The following is a 12678-nucleotide window of genomic DNA, read 5'->3' on the forward strand; positions in this document are numbered from 1 at the left end:
AGTGTGTCCGGGCAGAGAGGCCGTGCATCAGCAACGGCAGGAGAGAATGGAGCCGAGCAGCCAGGCAGGGCCGCTGACACCACCACCACCACCACCACCACCACCAACCCCAACAACAACAGCCTCATTGATGGGGCAGACAAACGGCTGGCACTGAGCACACAGCATACGTGTGCACACTTAGACACACACGCGCGCGCTACACGCACACAAAACACTTGCCTCATACCAGCTTCAGCACCAGGCTCCTGCTCCCTCTCGGTCCCGACGTCTTCGTCTTCCCGCTGTGTTTGTTCTCCCTGAGTTGGTCGTCTTGCTCTGAATCCTAGACGTCAGATTCTGTGGGAAAGGACAGAAGAGAGAGAGATGTCAGAAGGAGACAAGGGGAAGGGGAAAAGAGGGAGTCTGTGTGAGCTCTGGTTTACATGTGTCGTGGGCAGCTCTGAATATGCGTTCAGGCATTTCTGGAGCTGTTCTTTGGCCCACTCAGCATTCCTCTCCTCCACCATTTCCCTCATCTGTCCTGTGCGTTTTGATGCCTTAGACTCTACGCCTTGATCATAGTTTCCTCTGTGGTCAAAGCAAAGTATGTATGACATGAGTTGAACCGTTTCATGCTAGTGGTGCCCAAAACACAAGGGCAGCTGCGCGGTGAAGGATGATGACTCAATATCACTTTGAGAAAGGCTGCGTTAGAGCAACATACAGCATGTAGGAGATCCTTAGAACTTGTGAGATGAATGTGGTTATGTAAATTACAGATTTACATTAGTTTGATACAGATTTGGATCTTAGAAATGTTCATTTGTTAAACATCACCATATAAAAGAGCTTAAATCATACAATTTAATGCAAGACAATTTGAATTTTAGAGAAGAAAAAAGGCTTCAGGGCATCTTTGATCTTTCAAGCCGTATGCAGATCTAATATGTTCCCTGCTGAGGAATGTATGTGGGCAGGGAGCACAAGCATGGATTCACTCAGATGTCCACCTAGTTTACATATAAGAGTAACAAAGGCAACTTTTCTTTGCAAGTGGCACTTTTTTCCTCCCCCCACTCTCATTGTTACATGTTAGGGTGAGTCACTGTGTCCAAAAGCCTTTCGGCCACCAGCCAAGTGATGGCATCGACTGAGCCGTGGATAACCTCAAGGGAATCCCTCCGTAAACAAGAGCTGAAGAGGAGAACGCTGCACTGGCGCTCTGGAGCCGAGTTCAAACAAATACGCGGCGTGCCATACCGCCCCTACACACACATGCAGCATAAGGCAAGCCAACACACTCCTCAGTGTGGGGTGTGCAGATATGTGACCTTCCTCTGCATCCTGTATGTGGCGTTTGTAAGCTCAGCCTGCTCCATTGTCCTGCTGGGGACTGTAGTCATTGTATGTGCACATGAAATGTACGAGAGCAGACTGAGTAAGTGTCCAGTTAAACAGACAGTTTTGTCTCTGTCACGCAGAAAGCAGCTAAACGGACCACATTTTCTGCCGGTGCAGAATGTCTTCTTCTAATATCTAAACCTCAGCATGATCACTTATTCCACATCGCGCTTCAGGGATACAGACGCTATCTGAACAATCAGCTCTGCTAAATCAGGCCGTGACACCTTTTGTGAGTCATTTTACATTATTGAGATTGCTCACGCACACCAAAAGGCTCACACAAACAATCGCCTGTGCCAAGAAGAACATTTTCATTGTGAATATCGTCTGCGGCCCGTGTACAAGAGCTTCGCCGAGGCTCTTGGACACGGGGGGGAAAAAAAAGAATGGGAACCTTGTATGCAGAACACTGCCCATTGTGCGAGGCAGCAAGTGGAGGAATTTTTTTTTTCCGGAACAGGCCCGCTCACAGCTTGCGCTTTGCTGTTTGCCTGTGACGCGCGTTGGTCCACCACAAGCTAAGGCCCCCACTAAAATACTCGGAGGAGCAGATGGTCTTAAAACATGACTGCTCCCCCTCCCACACATGGCGCGCTGAGCTGCGATGAGCACAGCGCGCCGCACACACTCATGCACGCAAGATACAAACATAAACACGGAGATATGCCAATATTCAGTCACACAGTCTGTCCAAGGTACTGCAGAGGGTGCTGGCATAAATAAAAGATTCAGGCTGGACTTTGAGGTCATCAAAGAAAAGAAAACCAACCTGCTTGCCCTCTTACAGAAGATGCTTTGAAGTGTTAGATGCTTTAAGTACTTCTATTTTACTTTTCATGCCCATAACGTATGTGGTTCTTCTTTTATTATCCTTCAAGTCCTACATGTCCTACAAGGAAACGGTGATGCAGGTGTTATTTTACATGAGACTGTTAGAAACCACAGAAGATGACTTGATGAGTGTTTTTCTTGGTATTTCTTGGTGTGTGCATGTGTGTTTCACTCCCTGCCTACAAATTAGTGCTGATGCTACATATATTTGTGCATTTCCCCTTTTACTTTCTGTTTGGTTTGCATCAGCTTGTTTTTTTTTCCCCATTTCTAGACGAGGCCTACAGAGACAGATCACATTTTAGGAGTATTTCACCAGGAGTACATGAAGTAAGCATGACAACAAGGTAATCTTCAGTTGGCAGATCACCAACATGTCGAGAGACCAATAGCGACCAATAGCTTATTTCAATCTTTTCTACCTGGCAAACCAAGTGACTCTGGCAATCCCCGGCCCAGTGGGCAGATGGTGAGCCACAGGCGTCCTCTCTCATTAGAGCGCTCTCCCTTCCGCTCTGAACAAAAGGGGGGGCGGCAAACAGAGCCGTCACCTGTTCGGCCACACAGACAGAGAAAGTGTGGCCCCATCCCAATGCTCACTAAAACCCAATCCTCTTGACTCGATGTCCAAAAGTGGGACAGCAGAAAAATGCCCCAAATCCAACAGAAAGTCTAATTGGCTGGAGGAACTTGATGCACACGTCCATCGACTTTTATAAAATACATTAAATGGCCTAAAGTTGAAGCTATAATTAAAAGGTCAAAATCTGTAACTCAAATGTGATGGGATTCAGCCTGTCCTGGAGGGATTGTGCTTTTTGGCATTTGGTCTTATTAAAAATTCAACAATTAGGCCATAAATAAGAATTTTAAATTGCACTGCTCCACTACCACTCAGATTTGTATCTTGAGTGGTGGAAACACTTGTGTTTCCCTTTTTGAAACTGCACCATCAGTTGTTTTCTCTGTAAGCCTTCTATTTTGTAGATGCAGTGGGAAAACTGTCATTAAAGAAAACATATCTTTCACTCATTTCCATAATGCAGTCCACTGCTGTTAAATCACTTGTAAAAACTGTTTTGGTTGGCTGCGTAATCAGAGGCTCTTCTACCTGGCATCAGATGTTTGGATGTGGTAAGAAGCTCTGGTAATTACAGGAACGGATCATCGCTAATGGCACAGGCAGCAAAATCTGTCCAGTAATGATTGGCTGGGCTTTTTAGCAGCCCCCGCCAACAACGTACTCACACACACACACACACATACACACATACACACACACACACACACACAGAGAGAAAACACACTGTCTCACTCATGTGTCCATGCTTACACATCATCACAAAACACGTTCGCTCATGCACGCATTCATTACCTAACTCAGTCTAACTTGCGACTCATCCAACTCTCGATCTTTTCAGTCACGCAAACAAGCACACATTCACCCTGACTGCAGGTGTTTGACCCTGAAGAACAAAAATAACAAAACGATATAGATAAATGTTGATAATTGAAAGTTATTACTTACTCATTCTTACCTTTGCCCTCGCCTATTCTCTTCCTCTTACTAAAACATCTCCAATTCCAAAAACTCCCAAAGGCTTCAATAAAAACAAACAAATCAGAAGTCACTGCAGCTGCTCACCTGTGTAGGTGACCGTGGCCGACCTCCAAGCGTTCAGCAGCTCCTGTTTGAGCAGTTCCAGCAGCCTTCCCTCTGACACTCACACGCAAAGCGTCACACCAGCCCGTTACCAGCAAGACCTCTCGCCACTCTCTGTACCAAGCCCCAACGGTGGAGAATAAACTGCCCGTCCCACCACCTCCTCTGCCACCATCATCATCATCATCATCACCCCCCCTCCCGTATGAAAATCGGTCCTTCAGTGTAGCAGCATTGTTCTAAAGCTTCGCCCCGAGGCTCAGCCATTCATAAATACACAGGGGGCCACAAAGGGCCACACTGTCACCCCCTCGCCCCAGCAAATATGGGTGAGGCTTTGAGCTCCGAGGCCTTTCTATCCAACATGGCCAGTTGCTGTACGCTGGATGGAACTGAGAAATATTTGATAATCTTTGGACTGATGGAGAGCACAGCCACATTTTTGAGGTCATTGTAACAAAAGACAGGAAGTGAGTTTGAGAGGGGCCGATGCAGATGATGAGGGCCAATATGAGGGAAAGTAGTAAGGGAGTCTTTTTGTCAAATCTGCTACTGTTTTAGGTGTAAAAACGCTTCAGAGACGAGAGAAACTAAAGAACAATAATAATATAATAATGTGTTTTTTGCATGTTTTACCCCTGTGACCACAATCTGCTTTTCAGAGCATAGCAAAGTGGTTCAGATTTTTTTCATGTGTTTTCCCACCTTCCAGTAACGGGTTTCCAACAATTTCACTACCAAAGAAAAATCAACTTGCAGATACTTAATAACTCGCTTTTATAATTGCTAAAGCCACATACTGTAATGTAAAGTGTAGCTCGCCCTTAAGAATCTAAAATACATAGATGATGAGAAAATGTATCTCTGCATGTCGACCGATAAGCCTGGAGGCTAGTAAAAACATCTTGGAAGTCTTTGCTATGCCGAGATCGAAATGCAGGAAAACACTGTTCCATATTAATAATGTGTAGTAAATTGGCTAAAACATGCCCAAACTCTAATATGGTTCTTTACACAAAGTCAAACTTGTCGGCTCCAACACTAAAGTTCTTTAACTAAATACAGTAGCTTGCTAACACATAGCTAACATCATCTCGCTAACAGCTGACTAATCCCATCCTCATTTTAGTTATCAACTGCACCCCTGGTAGACACAGAGTGCTATAACAACCCTTTGGCATTTTCTTAGCATTTCAGCTCCTGGGTGCATATTGTGACGTTGATAGTTTTCCCCGCCGGTGGATCACTTCTCGTTTGTTTCAAGACAGTTGTTTGGTTGCATGAGGATTAAAAATAATAATAATCCATTGAATTTGGATTTAATTACATTGATTGACAGATATTAAACTGATGTGAGGCGTCCATGTTGTTTGGCACATTTGTATTATCAGTTATATCTGAGGTCTCAGGAAAACGAAAGCTCTCCAGTGATAATTATAGCTTAGATGTTGACGTGAACAGTATTTACAAGTTGGAAAAGCATAATTACAATAACTCTGATATGACGCCGCATTCGTGCTTATGTAACTGTAATTATCATTCGGAGACGTCCGTGTCTTGTTTTAGAAAGAAATCATCGCCTTTGTTCTGTGAGAAAACCACAATTATTATCACAGATGAGTACAAATCTACTTAAATAGACTAAAAGTAAATGTTTTGTCTTGAAGATACTTTTGCGCTAATAGAACTGGGCTCCACGATAAAGCGGGAGGTTGTGTGTACAAACATCTCCACTTGCCTCTGTGATCGAAGACACTACTGACCCCTCCTTGATGTCCTTTAATTGAACCACACAGTGAACTCAGGTCACCCTGAAGCTGCTTTTAAAAAACATCCATTTGGGTTTTCTTCAGTAATAGTTCCACTTTGCAACCGGTAGATCACCATAACTGTATCTAAGTTATTGTGATCATACTGGTGAGGTTTCCCTAAAGCCTATTTTAAAGTTCTATTTACAACTTCACCACATTCTCGTTTGGCTGTTTTAAAGCAATCATACATCAAATTGGGGAATATGCTTGTAACCGATAAACCTGCCAACTACTCCTTCCTGCGACTACCATCTATAAAAACACGACACATTACTAAGCCTATACGTAGCATTAAGAGTATTCAAACAGTTGCATGGTGCTGTGACCGTGTCATGAAACCCCAAGACTTTGTAACGCACCCCACCCCCCCCCCCCCTCCTCCTCCTGACACAGTAGCCATTGTCTCCCGAGGCCTTCTGGGACAGAACAGCTCAGCTCGAGCCTGACACCGCACAACACTGGGAAGTCGATGCACAGATAATTGTCTTTTAATCACAACAATCCCCTTTTCTCTGGCCTTGCTCGTTTGTTTCTGCCTCTTGTTCAACCTTTCTGTCTTGGTTGCAACTCTTGTGGCTTTATGCAAGTTTCGAGTTATCGAGATTTTGTGATGGAAGCGGGGCAGGAACTAGGAATGATGGGTCCCCATGAAGTTTTTGAGCAACATTTCACAGAGCTTGTCCAATCACGTTTGAAGCACCTATAAAGCAAAAATAATTTGAACTTGTAGAGATGTAGATACTCTTGTACATGCTTTTATCTCCTCGCGCCTTGATTACTGGTATTCAGTAATTCACTTAATTCTCTCCATAAGAGGCTCATTGTACCTTGTTTTGATAAGTGCTCTATAAATAAAGTGTATTATTCTATTTTATACAAGAGGAGTAAACTATTAAATCCATCAAAAGAATCTTTGTCTACTTCTCAATCATACCTTAAACATTAATAAACTCAGTTATCAAGCCTGTCGCTGATTGAATATATGTCTTTTGATAATATTAACTGTTTGGTGGCGGGAGGGCATTGGAAATCGATCATAAATAAATACAGTGCTGAAAATTGACTTGCTGTCGGAATATTTCAAACAAGGCGGAACTCAGTAATTACATGTCGACTTGCTTGGAATAAAAAGTGTTAACGTTAGTTGATTCAGGAAATTAAAGGAAATTAATAGACTTGTGTTGTGGCGGATTACAAGAAACAAAAGATAGAAATGAAGTTTGTTCAGTTCAGTTTTTTCCCCGGAGTAAATCCTCTTCTCAAACAAATGAATACATAAACAAATAACAAACAAAGGATGTCTCAAAGAAGCTGAGTTGCAAACATTTTGTCAAAAAGTTGAGTCCAAAATCATCACTTTTGTGACTCAAGTCCGACTCGAGTCCAAGTCATGTGACTTGAAACCACACCTCTGCATAATAAAGGTGGCATTACACTGAAAGTGACACTGCACAACACTGGAAATGGCCCTGAAGCTATTCTCAACCACTGGTCTGGGGCCAAATGGTTGGGTTAAAATTAAAACATTATTTCTGGGGGGGGGGGGGGATATCATACAAAGCTAGTTACCTTTATATATAAACATGCTCAAGAATTCATATCAATATAAAACGTCAATTTAAAATGCATCATTTCAATGACCAGCTGCGTTTGAATATCACCACACCGATCACGATACATCATCACGTGTTTTGCCATAGCCAGCTGGCTAACGTTCCCTCACATGCAGCGACACAAAACGGATCGGGTTTGTAAATTTAAAAGTGATGTGGGAAACAACCCTGCGCCAGTAAAAGCTACGTGTGGTGAGGAAATATGACTTCATCTGGATTCATGATGGCAGGCAGTGATGGGTGAGCCTTCACCTGAGCTAACGTGTAATCAGCCAGCAGAACTTAAAACAGCAGAGGGGGGGCAGGGCCTTAAAAACCCCAATGAAATACCTCCAAAATACATTGTTGAGCAGCTTAACACACGGCACTGTTGATACAATTATGGGGGGTTTTCAGATGACAGTGATAATTTGCTTGCTACTCATATTAACAAATTGGATTTCAAACAATAAATACACAAACAAATATATATATATACACATATATAAATAAAAATGATATATATATATATATATATATCACAATAATGCTGCAGCTGGCAAAGGTGGAACTCAATTGATGGGTAGCTTAACGTGTAATAATACAGTACATCATCATTTATTTGTTGACTTATATTTTGTATTACCAATCAGAATCTGCAAAGTAACTAGTAACGCAAGTTATCAAATAAATATAGTGGAGTATAACGTACAATATTTAGCTCCAAGATGTATAAAGTAGCATAAAATGGAAATACCCCAGTAAAGTACGAGTTCCTAGAACTTAAGTATTTAAGTACAGTACTTGAGTAAATGTGCTTGGTTTTTGGGGACACTGGGTAAACACACAAATTTAAAATCAACAGACAGACTTTTGTAACAGCAAGCATCAATCCTTGTGGCTGTACTAAGAGTAAAACACACAGCAGGATCTGCATTGTAAACATACACATGCATTTACAGTATTATAGTGTAGACATGGAGGGTGGCGTGGGGGAGAGACGGTGTGTGGGTGGGTGAGGGGGTTGCTGGGATTGTGCTGGACAGAGACTGGTGACAGAACAACACACTGAGAATGGATCCATTGTCTCTCTGTCCACTTTACTGGGCAGCACTGGATATCTGCCATTTGCAAAACTGCATTCTGTATTTCTATCGCTCCACTAGACGGTGTTCACCTAAAGCGTTTTCACATTCTGGTCATTTATCTGTTGCACTTAGTTGTCTCTGACAAAGTGGCAAGAAGTTCAATGTGTTAATCTAGCAAACGAGGTCTTAAACTTGTATTGGCCATGAATAAATAGATGGACACCAAATTACCAAGAACAGGCAAATAAAAGAGGAAAATATAAAAAATATAAAAAGTCCCAATTTAAATTTCACAGTCAATACTCAAACATTTAACTTGGGGAATTACCAAAATTCAACTCAGTGAGACTGAAACATTCAACTTGACATTGATTTCCTTTCAGAATGAAAATGAGATTGTATTTATTTATTAGGTTAATGGACACTGTTTACTACAATTAGGGATTATTGACCCAGTTCAGGATTTCATATCCACAGCCCTAACATGCTGCTGTCCCTGTGTTACATGGGATTTCTTATTCCCAAAGGTGCAACTAATCCCAAATGTGTCCTACTTGTTCTAAGTTCCCATATTGCACTCCAACTGCCATTTGGGGTGCGTTTGATATGTACGTCCATTTGATGTTTTTTACATCTTCTATAGCTTTTTCCCATTTTAGAGCTTGAGTTTGTTCACAGCCATTTTGTAGAAATGAAACACTGATCTCAAAATGTATCACTGTTGGTCTTAAAAAGCTGTTTCTGTGATTAAATGTCACTTCATCAGTATTTGTCCAATGACTGAAAAAACGGCGAAATGAGCACCACAAACATCTAAAGCAAGGAGAGCTATACATTTGTTCTTTGTTCTTTAACGTGGCTGTGATGACAAAAAATGTTGAACATGATAATTGGGTGATAATTCGTCATGACGAGAACAATATAAAACCTAATGTTCGCTTTTTTTTTGGTTTATTCAAAATATTTGACAAATGGCGTCACCAGTCTCCAGTCAATAAATACTCAGATAAATGCATAGTCATCAAACAGAACAGATGGACCATTACTTATTTCCTGCGTATCATTTTTGGTTGAAATCTATTAAACTGTGTTACAGCATCAAATGTATAATGGAGGATTATTAACCCCACACTGCTGTGAGATATCTGCCCCTTTAGTGTTGCCACTAAATTATCACATTAGTCAACTCTCTGGCGTTCTGTTACAAAGAAAATACGAACTCAAAACCCAGAAGAGAAAATAAAAATAGAGTTTTGGCTCAGAGTGAAGCAAAACCCAGCAGCATTTTGACAATTTACAAATTTAAAAGTAAAGAATAATAATTGTAGATTAGAAAGCAGCAGAGCTCTTACCTTATCAGCTGATCTGAAGCCAGTGAGGAGCTCAGAGTCGTCTTCTCTCCTCCAGCATTTGCTTTCTCTGCTGCTCTCCCTCCTCTTTCTCTCTCTCCGTCAGCAGATTGGGTCTTTGGCATACAGAACCTGTGAAGGGTTGGGGGGGGCAGCAGCTTTCAGCTTTTAGATCTACACATTATTTATTATTTCATTAATGGATAATTATGTTTTTTGTTTTTTTTTACAAATTTTGTTTAATTTTTTATAGATTTGGCAACCATTTCTATCATTGCTGAAATCTTGAAACGTGACATCAACAACAATAAAAGTTAAACAATACGTGATCAGTCCGATTATCTAAACCACTAAATTTGGAGGAAAAACTGAAAGCAAGCACACCTCAAGTGTAAATAATCCCTCAGTGCACAAGAAAACTGTGTGTGTGCACGACATCGTACAGTATAGTAGAAGGTCGAACCAGGAAGTCGGTCTTTAAAGTGTGAAGGACAAACATTTTTATAATTCTTTGTCTGTTTATCTGTCCCTTCTCCACCCGCTTCACTTATTTTTCTACAGTTCTGCACAGGATCTTAGCAATTACTATATTGAGTAAAATGGCCCAAACTTGTACAATGAAGACTAAAGTTGTGAAATATCCTACAAAATGATCATCATACATCTTGACAAACCAGCACATTTTCCCTTTTGCTGAGGACTCTGCACTTCACAATATCACTGCAATCTCAACGCTCAGTGCCAACGCAGGAAATTCTGTTGGGTTTTATGAAGCAGAGGCTGTTTTGAGGGTGCAGACGGTTTTCTAGCATCTATGGCTGCCTACTTAAAAATGAAGGCGCTTGTTTTATCTACCACAGAGGCATCAAAGCGTTACGCTGCACAGCAGATAGATTCTCGTGATGTCACGAAAGAATCCTGGGATCACACATCACCTGAAAACGGAGTTTGATCGACTGAAGGTTCATTCAATCACCTGCCAAGTATCTTTCAGCCAATGGCGAGGTTGAGGTTGTAAGGGTGTGGAGGTTGTGATGGTAGACGGGCCGTGTAGCGCGTCACACTTTCATGCATTATCCTGTTGTCACAGACCTGCAATTGTGTTTTTATCAACCGTAACCATTAGTACCATCAATTAAACCATAAAATAGTTAATATTCTGAAATAAGGATGTGACAAACATCCACTTGGTGGTTCATTGGTGCAGACGTCCGTTAACACCCTGAGCTGTTTCTCCACTACAGCAGTCGAGGAACCTCACATTAGCACCATTCGTTACTGCTCCATCAGGTGTGTCTGATGTGGGTGTGATAAAAAACATTCTGCTGACAGCTTTGACTATAAAGCCAGTGAAACTAATCTCTTCCTCTTTCTTTGGAAAATCTCTGAGGGGAGACGCATGAGCTGAGCTGGAAAATATGAGGAATAGCTCAAATAACCCTCACTTCTTGGCGATAAGAGAAAGTATATTCATATAAAATATGACTTAAAAAAGACGTATAAAGTCATGAGGTACAATACTGAATGACAGAGAAATGTATTAACACACACAAACATTCTTATATATTCCGTTGGAAATTTAAGTTTGTAAAATAAGGTCATTGTCACTCAACTGTAGCAGATACTTTCTGTTATTAATCCTGTGGGCCGATATGTCAGAAAATATTTGCTGTTCACAGTATCGGTAACTGCCTATATGTCAACAAATGAGTAACAATACAATGTAGTACAGAAAGGCCAAAGACGTTTGAGGCAACGTAGCAATAGTGTCTCCAGTTTGTTACTCTTACAGTAATTGTTAAAAGCGATTTATATCACATAATTGTAGCCTCTAACAAACTGAACCAGCTCTACATTTTGTTTCTGTAAAAACATCTGGATGGATAATGGTTCCTGATGGCAGTCTAGATTACATTTTAAATATACAAGAGGCCACAAAACAATTCCTGCATCCCTTCATAATACTGTGAGCATAATGTATATGAATTTCACTCTCCAATGTGTATGCAGGTGGAAAGGGAGTTTGTTAAATATGCTACTTTAAATTCAAATGAGGCCGTTTAAAAGTTTAATCATCGTAGGAACTACAGCTTAGCCGATATTTGGTATCACCCAAACTCTTTAGGCTTGGAGAGGACACATTTTGGGTGAGTCTGTAGTTGGCGGCACTGTGGAAAATGTAGGATCCAGTATTTTTGGAACATGACCCATAGTTACTATAAAAGTATCTCAGCCTCTGCTGCATTTTGATCCTTCTTTTTAAAATATGGCTCTTGCGATTCTCCAAACTTTGATGAAATTTTATTTTTTTATTTTGCACAAATCAAACAATGAAATTTAAAATAAACAAACATAACAGAGATAAATGAATATCACAGTGCAGGAAGAGGCAGAAAGCCAACTGGGCTTATTTGAAGCCTCCACCTATATAATATTTAAATTTTACTAAATTACAAACATAAAGTATGAATAAGACATTACATTACAACGAAAGAAAGGAAGAAAGAATGAAAGATAAGATAAAAATAATGTAATTGTGTGTAAGTGTGTGCGAGCATGTGTGTGGATGTGAGAGTAAGCATTGTCCTGTGTTTGTTCAGTGATGTTGGATTATACACCTGCAGTAACTCATAAGCAATGGTAATACAAGTCCCTATGAGTGAAACAACTGTAAATGTAATGTAGCAGCTAAATACATAAAAGACTGTTACAAGACCGCAAAGAAACGCAACACTAAATCTCCACATCGTCTCCTCGAGATGAAATCGAAGCCAGTGTTTCTCCTCAGATTACTGTGCAGGAGCCGTCACTCAGGTAAATGGTTTATTTCCTTTTCAGGAAGTTGATGGATCTCACTGGTGAAATTAAGCTTTGAGTAAAACTATGAACTTTAATAAGGTTCATGATATCAGTAGCCTTGTTTGACAGCGGTTCAATAGGTGTGCACTTAAAAGGCAC

The sequence above is a fragment of the Pholis gunnellus genome, assembly GCF_910591455.1.
Source record: "Pholis gunnellus genome assembly, chromosome: 8".
NCBI lineage: Eukaryota > Metazoa > Chordata > Actinopteri > Perciformes > Pholidae > Pholis > Pholis gunnellus.